Below are 13,234 nucleotides of genomic sequence, written 5' to 3'. Positions count from 1 at the left end.
GATATTAGATGAGATGAATAAAAGTTATTTTATATAATGTGTTTGTGCACCATACGCACTAATTATTTTTCTCCCGGTCTTTGGCATATAGTAAAATCAAGACAGCTGTATGATCATTAGCTTATTTTCTCTACTAATATCTATAAATATCAAACTAAATATATACGCCCCCCTCTGAATCTCTGAATGAAAAGCTATACTCGGTCTAGGATGGTTTACTTAATATTGCAGATAGGAAGCATCAGTAAATCGGCTCCCCACAGTACTATTACACGCACACTGTCTGGAAGCTGCTGCCAGTTGCCTGTGAAATCTGATATCAGTGGGCTGTCCTGCCTCATTCTCCCAGCCTCTTGCACTGTTCACTGCACTGACAGACATTCACACAATCAGTCCTTCCAACTTCAGGCACAAGTTCCCTGCTGGAGCAGTATAGTATAGCTCTGTGCTTGTCTGCCTGTCACTACAAAGTGGACTGTAGTTTGGAAGTGGGTTCTGCCTCTGTAGACTGTTATTAAAGAGGAGCTGGGAAGAAATCTCTCTGTATGGCCAGTTTGCATTTACCAGGACTATATATATTTGAAGAACTTCATCTTGTTGACAAGACTTATTTTTCTGATTTTTCAACCTGCCTTGTGAATGATATAACATTGGTGGATCTGATACTGGATTTATTCATTCCAAACACTTGCCTTTTGTGGATCTGATTTAATATTGGAAGGGTAGGTATATATTCACCTTTCTCTGTCAGTTTCTTTGTAAATTGCTTTTTTGTAATTATTGGCAGACAGCACAAGTTATTTTGCTAACCTAGGACGGGGCAGCTGTCTTGTGGAATGCAAAGCTCTGCCTGGGTGATTGGGCACACTGCTCCCACACAGCCTTAGCTGGAAGTCTACAGTTATTGGAAGTGTCATTATGCACCCACTATGCCCACTGCATACATTCACTGCGTCATTTCTCTCCACAGATACAGTACAATTCATTATGGTTCACTCTGTAAATTGCTTTTCTTCCCATAGATTTAATATTGATAAATACTATTTTTTTCCGGGTTAAAAAAAAGTCTGCATGCTTGTCATGTAAGGGATAGCTTAAGCTGTGCTTGCAGCTGTTACTATATTTGAAGTTAAAGCTTACGCTTATAGGAATAGCAGCATATACATTTATCACAGTTTGTGTTTCCACTGCATTGCCATTTGTTACTCTTCCAATTTATTTCTTGTTTTAAGTAGTGAACTTAAGTCAGCATGTTGACAAGCTGCATAATGAAAGTGTAGTAACTGTAGTATTTGTCTTTCTTCTGAGTGATAAATGTATTTGTGCATATTATTAAGAAACTTTAACTGTGGAAGTTTACTGCAGTAGTGTATAACAGAAGCATCCTCCCTGGCCTGTGTGTGACTAGCTCTCCCTGTCATTATACAGATCAGCACTGTCAGTCTGGTGGCCTGCCGGCCTGATTCAGTCAGAAAGATTTTTATCTGGCACCCTCAACTTGCACAAGATATGTCAGTCATACCTTTCTATTGTATTACATAAGCTTATATTATCCAGCTTGTCAGGAATCATTTTTAGAACATACTAACTACCAGCCCGTCAAAATGATGGAAGAACATAACCGTAATATCAGCGTTGGTGTCTGTGCACACCCGAACTGAGCAACACTTGACTTACTCCTTCGGATACCATCTAGTGGCTGGCAGCATGCAAAACACTTGAATCCCCCCCCCCCCATAGAGATGAGGAGCAGTGTTAGCCTTTTATTATATATATTATACCCCTTTTACACCGCCTAAATAGCTCAGATTATTGTCGCCTTCTAGTGTAAAAGAGTCCCTGGGGAAAAACTCGGGTCGACTGACCCGTCAATCCAACCTGGCTGGCAAGCGGGGCTGGACCACCTGACCTGGGTCCCGTTTACACAGTATGGAAAGCCGCCTCTCCTGCATGGGGAAGCACCGGTAATGACCCGGGTCCAGCCTGCGGTGGAAACTGCGTTTCAGGATGCTGTGACACAGCTTGAAACCTCTTTTCAATGACCTGGGCTGGACTCGGAATTGCAGTGTAAAAAGGGTATTACTTATATATCATAAAGAACCTCTATAGTACTGAGGTATTTGCAGGGGCAGATTGGAAACTGAAAGTGGCCCTGGAAAAATTGTGGCACCTCACATGGGCAGCACCAGAGGTATACCATGTACAGTGGTGCCGAGAGAGGGGGGGAGAGGGTACAAATTACCTGGGCCCAGGTCTGATGGAGGGTCCCAGGGAGGGTCCAGTAGGGTCCCAGGCCCCTCCCCCTTACCTGGCAGCAGCTGCAGCTCTTCTCCTCAGCCCAGCACATACTGCTGTGTACTGGGGTGCAGTGTGGCCATGAAGGTGCTTAAAATACTATTTTTTCAGTATTTTTTTTTCTAAGGGTACACGATCACACCTCCTGTTATTAGGCCACGCCCCTTGAAAAGTACCTGGTCCCAGCCCGGCTCTCGACTGCCCTGACCGTGTAACCACGAGGCAGCACTGCCCTTCACATGTCAACAAACAAAACAGCCCCCCCCTCCCCCCGCGCGCCGCGCGTTCACATCGGTCTACTGGGAATCATTCCTGCTAGCCCTGTGGCCGATTCACTCCTGGGTATTTGTGGGAATATGTTATGACCCCCAAAACTGTCTACTGTAACTTACCACAATAATATCCATTTTATGTATTGTTCTAAGATGTAATTATTTATGGTGTTTGTGGCTTTTTATTGTAAACTATGTATATTAATTGTGTTTTAAACTCTGCATAGTGTAGGTATCCATGCGAATCTGAAATTGCTGCACAGGATTTGGCTCTTCCTGAATATACATTGTAAATGATCTGCTCTGTGCTGTATTATAATGTTTATTCAGAGATGGATGCAGCCGCTGTGTTTGCATGCAGTGGATGCGTCCATCAGGTCTGCGCATGTGCACTGGCCATAGTGCGCGTGGGGGTGACCCATCAGCATACAATTGCATCCCGAAAGGATGTGATCGCATAGTAATTGACAGCCGTGGGCGGGGGTGCTGCCACGGAATTTAGTGGGCATGGTCCTACTATGAGAAACAAATGGCACCAGACTGCCTGACAGCGCAGACAGGGGTCATCCTTAAATCGATGCATTCGCAATTAAATTGCAGCCGCATTGCAGGGCGGTGCAGCTCACATGCTGGGCGTCTTTGCCACTAGCATGTGAGTAGATGGATGCAGTTGCTGCGAGATCTGTGTCCACCTCTGAGTAACCCCCATTGTAAGGGTTAATGGTCACTTTTGAGCTGTACAAGTGGCATTAAGTAGCAAATTAAGAGTGCAGAGAACTCAATGACATTTTGTAGAACTGGGAATTGATCCACAACTGTTTACAAGGATTCCACAACACAAGAAAGTAATTGTTAATGAGAAACTTGCTGCTGGTACAAATGCATTTAAATGAGCAGTGTTTACATAAGACAGAAATATGATAGCTGGGAGTGTTTCTGAATGTGTCCATACACAGCACACATCAATGTTTTATCTCACAACATGTTCATATTCGTGATTCCATACACTGAGCAATTTAACATCACGAGCTAAACTATTTTATCAGTAGTGAGAACTTGTTCATCTCCATTCTCCATATATATATTCATAGAGAAAACTGGTAAAATAATATACTGTAAATTGGAGAATTGAACCCAGACCATCAGTAATTACCATACACTAGTTTGCTTGGAACATACTTGAAAATCAAATGTAAAAAAAAAAAAATCAAATTTTTTTGGGTGAATTTTTGAGGGTTTGCCGATTATCGTTCATGTACGTACACTGTGGGATAATCATTAAGAGCAATAATAAAACGTTCAGATAGGTTGGGTTATCTATCAGTGTGTGGTCATTTTAAGTGTATGGCACACGTGCAGGGCCGGTGCAAGGTTTCTCGACACCCTAGGCAAAACTTCAGCCTGCTTTTAACCGCCCCCCCAAACACCCCCCCCCCCCCCCCCCCGACCAAAACCACAAACCAGTACACATTTTCCAGCCCGTCAGATGAAAGTATGTAGGCAGCATCTTAGAAGTTCAACAGCTACCGTCTAAATTAAGTTTTACAGGGATGCATCTCACGGAGTTATCCTTAAATTTGTGATTTAAGCAGACTCAGGGCAGCCCACTCAGATACTGGCACCCTAAGCAGCTGTCTAATGGTAGAACCAACCCTGCACTTACACACAATGGCCCTCATTCCGAGTTGTTCGCTCGGTAAAAATCTTCGCATCGCAGCGATTTTCCGCTTAATGCGCATGCGCAATGTTCGCACTGCGACTGCGCCAAGTAAATTTGCTATGCACTTAGGAATTTTACTCACGGCTTTCTCATCGGTCTGGCGATCGTAATGTGATTGACAGGAAATGGGTGTTACTGGGCGGAAACAGGCCGTTTTATGGGCGTGTGGGAAAAAACGCTACCGTTTCCGGAAAAAACGCAGGAGTGGCCGGAGAAACGGAGGAGTGTCTGGGCGAACGCTGGGAGTGTTTGTGACGTCAAACCAGGAACGACAAGCACTGAACTGATCGCAGATGCCGAGTAAGTCTGAAGCTACTCTGAAACTGCTACGAGGTGTGTAATCGCAATATTGCGAATACATCGTTCGCAATTTTAAGATGCTAAGATTCACTCCCAGTAGGCGGCGGCTTAGCGTGAGCAACTCTGCTAAAATCGCCTTGCGAGCGATCAACTCGGAATGACCTCCAATGCCCACAGTAGTAGTGCCGCTTACATATAATACACATAGTAGTAGTGCCGCTTACATATACACACAGTAGAATGCAGTTGTTGGGGTGCGGTCCAGACAACACAGGCGTATCCGAACTGTTGCGGGGGCGGGCCACAGCAACTGCATGATATCACCTAGGCTGCGCAGGCAGGTAGCTATGCAGCGAATGCAAAAGCATCGCCGACGTGCATTGAGAAGTACATTTGGATCTGGACTATGTTCATGCTACTTGAGGATGATATGCAGTGTTTAATACTATTTATGTGAATAGAACCAATAAATCATCTATGATTCTTTATCCCAACAGTCTGCACTGTGTCTGCTTGTTTAAATTTTTTCAGAACAATATCTTTATAAAGAAAGAATACATTAGTGCAGACTTCACTGTCTTCACTGTGGTTGAAAGATCGTAAGCATTGATTGTTTTACTCGGGATATGTGGCTGCACCACGTGTTATTAAGATATTAGCATTCCCCTCAGATGTGCAATCTGTATACTAGTGCTCTGCCTTTATCCATGCCCCATATCTGCTCACTCACTACTAATACAGTAAGCAGGTAACTGTATTATCCACTATATATATATCAGCAATAGATAGCTACAGGCTACAATCCATACAGAAATATTATTATACGATTGCAAAAAAAAATAAGATTTTACTCACCGGTAAATCTATTTCTCGTAGTCCGTAGTGGATGCTGGGAACTCCGTAAGGACCATGGGGAATAGCGGCTCCGCAGGAGACTGGGCACAACTAAAGAAAGCTTTAGGACTACCTGGTGTGCACTGGCTCCTCCCACTATGACCCTCCTCCAGACCTCAGTTAGGATACTGTGCCCGGAAGAGCTGACACAATAAGGAAGGATTTTGAATCCCGGGTAAGACTCATACCAGCCGTATAACTCGTGATACTATACCCGGTTAACAGTATGAAATATAACTGAGCCTCTCAACAGATGGCTCAACAATAACCCTTTAGTTAGGCAATAACTATATACAAGTATTGCAGACAATCCGCACTTGGGATGGGCGCCCAGCATCCACTACGGACTACGAGAAATAGATTTACCGGTGAGTAAAATCTTATTTTCTCTGACGTCCTAGTGGATGCTGGGAACTCCGTAAGGACCATGGGGATTATACCAAAGCTCCCTGTGACAGGGAAGGTGGCCCCTCTCAGCTCTGGGCCCCATAGCAGCTGCACTCCCTGCACCTATGGTAGCTACACCCTGTATATAACACATGTAACTGTGACAGGGAAGGTGGCCCCTCTCAGCTCTGGGCCCCATAGCAGCTGCACTCCCTGCACCTATGGTAGCTACACCCTGTATATAACACATATAGCTGTGACAGGGAAGGTGGCCCCTCTCAGCTCTGGCCCCATAGCAGCAGCACTCCCTGCACCTATGGTAGTTACGCCCTGTATATAACACATGTACCTGTGACAGGGAAGGTGGCCCCTCTCAGCTCTGGGCCCCATAGCAGCTGCACTCCCTGCACCTATGGTAGCTACGCCCTGTATATAACACATGTAACTGTGACAGGGAAGGTGGCCCCTCTCAGCTCTGGGCCCCATAGCAGCTGCACTCCCTGCACCTATGGTAGCTACGACCTTGTTCCAGGATCTGACAGCTCCAGGATCCCTACCACGGCTCCAACTGCCATGTGCGTCAGTGGAGACACCCTGTCCAACAGGCTCTTGTAGTTGTTTCCAGGCAGAGAGGGCATCCCCTCTTTAACCCCCATTGGGATACCAGCATTTCGTAGCTCGTTGGGGCTGCCGAGGACAGGAAAGGGGCTCAGCCCTCCCCCTGGTGCAGCTAGCAGTTTGAGCTCCGCCTGCTGTGTGCAGCCAGCACGCAGCACAGTGACCAACATGAATCGATGAAGTGCAGCACAGGCAAGGGGGCACAAGAACTGGACTCCTGAGATTCATGAGGGTCCAGGGCCCCTCGGAATCTCAGAGCCTGTTACAAGTGCCCCCTTTGTCCCCCCGTCGCTGGGCCTGTTTACACATAATGACAGACATATTGCCCCACATTATTAAATGCCCTAATACATGACAGACATAATGGCACTAATGCTGGGTACGCACACTGGTAGATATATCTGTAGATCAATTGATCTGCAGGTATATCTGCGGATGGACCGGGCAGTGTGTTGAGCATACACACTGCCTGATCCGTTGGCACTGATGTCACAAACTGGGCGGGCATTTACATACACCCGCCCAGTTCAGCGGTCAATCACCTCCAGCTGTTGCAGCATGTGTATGGGCGGTTGTCTGACTTCCTGCACACACAGCGATGCGCCAATATATCACTAGATATATTGTCCGTCGGCTGTGCTGCAGGGCCGACGCGATATGTCTGTGAACGACAACGTTCACGGAGATATCGCTCGTACACACTAGCCGACAGACCAGCTATATATCGGCCAGTGTGAACGCACCATGACACATATGCCCCACATTATTACATTCCCTTATATACATGACAGACATAATGGCCCTGTTACACAGCGAGCCAATCTCTGTAACACTTTCGACTGCAATCCCCCACAACCTCCACAGCACTCACCCAGCTTGAGATAATAAACAGCCACGGCCCACGTAGGCTGAGCAGACAGACCGCAGCCAGTCACTCCACACACATAGGAAGAGTCCGGGACCTGGGAGAGCCGGGGAGGCAGCAGCAGCGGAGGCAGACATGCGTGGATCGCGGCCTCACACACGGCGCTCCACCACAAATATTTTCTGCCCTCCGGGACCTGGGAGAGCCAGCAGCAGCGAAGGCAGACATGCGCAGATCGCGCCCTCACACCATACTTGCCTACTTTTGGAAATTAATTTCAGGGAGATTCTAAATGGTATGAGAGGTCGCACAGCGCACTGCTGAGCTGGCATGTCATGCTCCGCCTAAAGGATCTGTCTAGCTCCACCTATGGTCATGTCAATTGCAGCTCAGGGTGATATTATGCAGTGGCAGGTGGAAACTAAAGGGGCAATGTGCTATAGTACTTCCTGCTTCGCCTCATTAGCGAGGCGAAGCAGGAAGCTACATTGACCAGATGTATGAATATCTTGTCTGCCGAAGCGGGGGAATTAAATTTTCCCCTCCGGCGATCCCCGGCTGAGCACACAGCGCATCTGCTCAGTGCTGATGTGCTGTGTCTCCCTGTCCGGCCGGCTCCAGTGCACATGCGCGGGATCTCGCTACTCTCACGAGATCTCCAATATAGCCCGGAGCCGGCAGCTGCCACAGCCAGGGACAGCTCTGTCCCTGCTGTGGTGTGTGGGCATCAACACCTGCAGCTGTAGAATTCGATAGCTACAGGTGTCGGAAGAGGTCAGTGCTACTGACCATTCATACATTGCCTGCATGTCTTTGTGCTATGTTTAGAAAGTAATACATGGAGGGGAGCAGTATCAGGGCAGACTAGATGGGCCAAGTGGTTCTTATCTGTTGTAAAATTCTATTTCCAGATGATACATTTACATCTAAATTACTGCCAGAGGAGGATTGTGTATGGGCAGTCGCCAAATATCGCCAATTTATGTGATCATTGACACTGATTGACTCCTCTCAACATGAGCCCTCTTGTGTTTTTATAACTTCCACTGTTCGAGCACACAGGAGTCAGTGCCACCACACACACACACACACACACACACACACACACACACACACACACACACGAGTGCCAGCCTACACACATAGGTCAGTGTCAGCCTACACACACACATATGGGGGAGTGCCAGCCTACACACATAGGTCAGTGCCAGCCTACACACACATGTGGGGGAGTGCCAGGTTACACACACAAACACACACACACACGAGTGCCAGCCTACACACATAGGTCAGTGCCAGCCTACACACACACGTGGGGGAGTGCCAGGCTACACACACACACACACAGGAGAGTGCCAGCCTACACACACACACACACACACACACACACACACACACACACACACACACACACACACACAGGGGAGTGCCAGCCTACACACACAGGTCAGTGCCAGCCTACACACACACACACACACACGGCGAAGTGCCAGCCTACACACACAGGTCAGTGCCAGCCTACACACACACACACACACACACACACACACACACACACACGGGGGAGTGCCAGCCTACACACATAGGTCAGTGCCAGCCTACACACACACGTGGGGGAGTGCCAGGCTACACACACACACACACACACACACACACACACACACACGAGTGTGCCAGCCTACACACACAGGTCAGTGGCAGCCTACACACACACACGGGGGAGTGCTAGCCTACACACATAGGTCAGTGTCAGCCTACACACACACACATGGGGGAGTGCCAGCCTACACACACAGGTCAGTGCCAGCCTACACACACACACAGCGAAGTGCCAGCCTACACACACAGGTCAGTGCCAGCCTACACACACACACACACACACACACACACACACATGGGGGAGTGCCAGCCTACACACATAGGTCAGCGTCAGCCTACACACACACACATGGGGGAGTGCCAGCCTACACACACAGGTCAGTGCCAGCCTACACACACACACGCACACACACACACACACACGGCGAAGTGCCAGCCTACACACACAGGTCAGTGCCAGCCTACACACACTCACATGGGAGAGTGGCAGCCTACACACATAGGTCAGTGCCAGCCTACACACACACACACACACACACACACACACACACACACACACACACACACGTGGGGGAGTGCCAGGCTACACACACACACACACACACACACACACACACAGGAGAGTGCCAGCCTACACACATAGGTCAGTGCCAGCCTACACACACACACACACACACACACGTGGGGGAGTGCCAGGCTACACACACAGGTCAGTGGCAGCCTACACACAGGGGAGTGCCATCTTATACACACACACACGTCAGTGCCAACCTACACACACACACACACATGGGGGAGTGTCAGCCTACACACACATACACACACACACACACGGAGCGCCAGCCTACACACACACCGGGGGGAGGGGGGGGGGGGAGTTACAGCCTACACACACACACACACACGGAGTGCCAGCCTACACACACACACACGGAGTGCCAGCCTACACACACACACTCACTCACACGGGGAGTGCCAGCCTACACACACACGGGGGGGGTGGAGTTCCAGCCTACACACATACACACACGGGAGTGCCAGCCTACACACACACGGGGGGGGGGGGAGTTACAGCCTACACACACACACAGAGAAGAGGGCCAGCCTGCACACACACACACACACATACACGGGGGAGTGCCAGCTTATACACACACAGGTCAGTGCCAGCCTACACACACACACACACACACGTCAGCCTACACACACACACACGGAGTGCCAGCCTACACACACACACACACACACACGGAGTGCCAGCCTACACACACACACACACACACACACACACATGGAGTGCCAGCCTACACACACACACACAGAGTGCCAGCCTACGCACACACACACACAGGGGAGTGGCAGCCTACACACACACAAAAGGGGGGGGGGGGGAGTTCCAGCCTACACACACACTCGGGGGAGTGCCAGCCTACACACACGGGGGGGGAGGGGGGGGGAGTTCCAGCCTACACACACATGGGGGAGTGTGCCAGCCTACGCACACACACACACACACACACACTCGGGGGAGTGCCAGCCTACACACACGGGGGGGGGAGTTCCAGCCTACACACACATGGGGGAGTGTGCCAGCCTACACACACACAGGGGAGGAGTAGCAGCCTACACACACACACACATCAGTGCCAACTTACACAGACACACACACACACACGGGAGTGCCAGCCTACACACACACCGGGGGAGGGGAGTTACAGCCTACACACACATACACGGAGTGCCAGCCTACACACACACACACACACACACACACACACACGGAGTGCCAGCCTACACACACACACACACTCACTCACACGGGGAGTGCCAGCCTACACACACACGGGGGGGGGTGGAGTTCCAGCCTACACACACACACACGGGAGTGCCAGCCTACACACACACGGGGGGGGGGAGTTACAGCCTGCACACACACACACACACACACACAGAAGAGGGCCAGCCTGCACACACACACACACACATACACGGGGGAGTGCCAGCTTATACACACACAGGTCAGTGCCAGCCTACACACACACACACAGCCTACACACACATGGGGGAGTGTGCCAGCCTACACACACACACAGGTGAGGAGTAGCAGCCTACACACACAGACACATAGGGGTCAGTGCCAGTCAGGCCCCCCCCCCCCCCCCCCATACACATAGATCAGTGCCAGCTAACCAACACACCACCGCACACAGGACAGTAGCAGCCTATACACAATGCCAGCCTATGAAGCTGCTGAGTTAGAACCATGTACTGTACACTGACCTTGGGAACGGCCACTCCTTCTCCTGCTCCAGCCTCTCCTCTGAGCTCCCAGTCACCCCAGACCGTCAAACTCCCCAGCAGACCAAAGCTGCTTTCCGTGCCAGCTCCCATCAAGCCCCCCCTCCCCCCCCATTAAGGTCAATCTGCAGCTCCCACCATGAGGGGGAGAGAGGGAGATCCAATCGTGGGGGCGTGGGTAACATGCGGGAGGGCGGTGCAGCATCCCTGCTGAGCCGTGAAACTCAGCTTAGCTAAGGGTAAGGAATTATTCTTTCACTGGCAGCGTGCAGCACCGCCCTCTAGTGGCCGGCGCCCATAGGCAGCTGCCTAAAGCTGCCTAGTGGTGGCGCCGGCCCTGCACACGTGATTGTACAAGTTTGAAAACTTTGTCACTCATTATTTGATCTCAGTTTTTGTTATTATTATTATTATTATTATTATTATTACTACCATTGATTTGTAAGTTGCCACAGATCTCAGTACCATCGATCAGTGGGTAAAGAGAGACCATACTGTATACATAAAACAAGGACACATAAGGTAGACAATATAAATGCAGACCTGAAAACAAAGATAACAAACATGAGAGCTTACAATCTAGCGTGGATAGGGAACGGCTGAGACAAGAAAGAGTGTGAGATTGGAACAGTAGTCTGAGCTATAGAGAATGTGGAAAGATTTTCAGACTGGGGGGAAATATAACAGGGAATCCCATATGTACATAGCGACAAGGGAGAACGCTGACAAGTGGAACTGAGAAGTGGTTTTCAGAGAGATAATGAAAAACTCTGTCGACTTTTTGACCTGTCAACATTTTAACTGTCGGTAATTTGACGTGGTCAGTATTTTGACCTTGTCGGGATTTTGATCGTCGGTCAATTGTTGTCAGGATATTGACCGTCGGGATTTTGATTGTAGGTATTTCATACTGATCCCGAACTAACTCCCAACCCCATATCAGGACGTACACACTAAGCTATTTCTATGATGGCCAAGCTGAGTAGTACACACTATTTGGCAGTTTGGGAGTGTTTAATCCAATTGCAAAGGTGTGTACCCAACTAAAGGTGGCATGAAGAAGAGAATGTCATGATTACATTTTCAGATTGCATAGGAATGTAATATGTGTGGTCCAGGGACGTGCGGTGAGGTAATTGGCTCAGGCGGCACTGACTGGTACCAGATCCTTATTTACACACAATATATGAGCCCAAGGGTTCATGTGGACATTATACACATGTGCAGTAGTATATACTGCTGGAAATTTGGTGATTTTTGATCAGAAATGTGTGGAAAAGGTAGGCAGGTGAGGCATAGACTTTTTACTAGAGATGAGCGCCTGAAATTTTTCGGGTTTTGTGTTTTGGTTTTGGGTTCGGTTCCGCGGCCGTGTTTTGGGTTCGAACGCGTTTTGGCAAAACCTCACCGAATTTTTTTTGTCGGATTCGGGTGTGTTTTGGATTCGGGTGTTTTTTTCAAAAAACACTAAAAAACAGCTTAAATCATAGAATTTGGGGGTCATTTTGATCCCAAAGTATTATTAACCTCAAAAACCATAATTTACACTCATTTTCAGTCTATTCTGAATACCTCACACCTCACAATATTATTTTTAGTCCTAAAATTTGCACCGAGGTCGCTGTGTGAGTAAGATAAGCGACCCTAGTGGCCGACACAAACACCGGGCCCATCTAGGAGTGGCACTGCAGTGTCACGCAGGATGTCCCTTCCAAAAAACCCTCCCCAAACAGCACATGACGCAAAGAAAAAAAGAGGCGCAATGAGGTAGCTGTGTGAGTAAGATTAGCGACCCTAGTGGCCGACACAAACACCGGGCCCATCTAGGAGTGGCACTGCAGTGTCACGCAGGATGGCCCTTCCAAAAAACCCTCCCCAAACAGCACATGACGCAAAGAAAAAAAGAGGCGCAATGAGGTAGCTGTGTGAGTAAGATTAGCGACCCTAGTGGCCGACACAAACACCGGGCCCATCTAGGAGTGGCAC

At 49.0% G+C, this 13,234-nt stretch overlaps 1 protein-coding gene across 3 annotated transcripts in view; it reads left to right on the top strand.

The window, feature by feature from the left end:
* Positions 1 to 13,234, top strand: part of ARHGAP24 (Rho GTPase activating protein 24) — a 1,566,862-nt gene that overhangs the window by 573,513 nt on the left and 980,115 nt on the right. For 2 of the 3 annotated variants that reach the window (XM_063919884.1, XM_063919885.1), the window contains exon 1: positions 370 to 722. The exons of the other annotated variant lie outside the window; for it this stretch is intronic. The gene's annotated coding sequence lies outside the window, so the exon portion shown is untranslated. Of the gene's footprint in view, positions 1 to 369; positions 723 to 13,234 lie in introns of those variants that run through there. 3 annotated transcript variants of the gene reach the window in all.

Source organism: Pseudophryne corroboree, chromosome 1 (genome assembly GCF_028390025.1).
Source record: "Pseudophryne corroboree isolate aPseCor3 chromosome 1, aPseCor3.hap2, whole genome shotgun sequence".
NCBI lineage: Eukaryota > Metazoa > Chordata > Amphibia > Anura > Myobatrachidae > Pseudophryne > Pseudophryne corroboree.
Note: the sequence above shows the minus strand (reverse complement) of the source record. Positions and strands in the feature narration are given on the sequence as shown.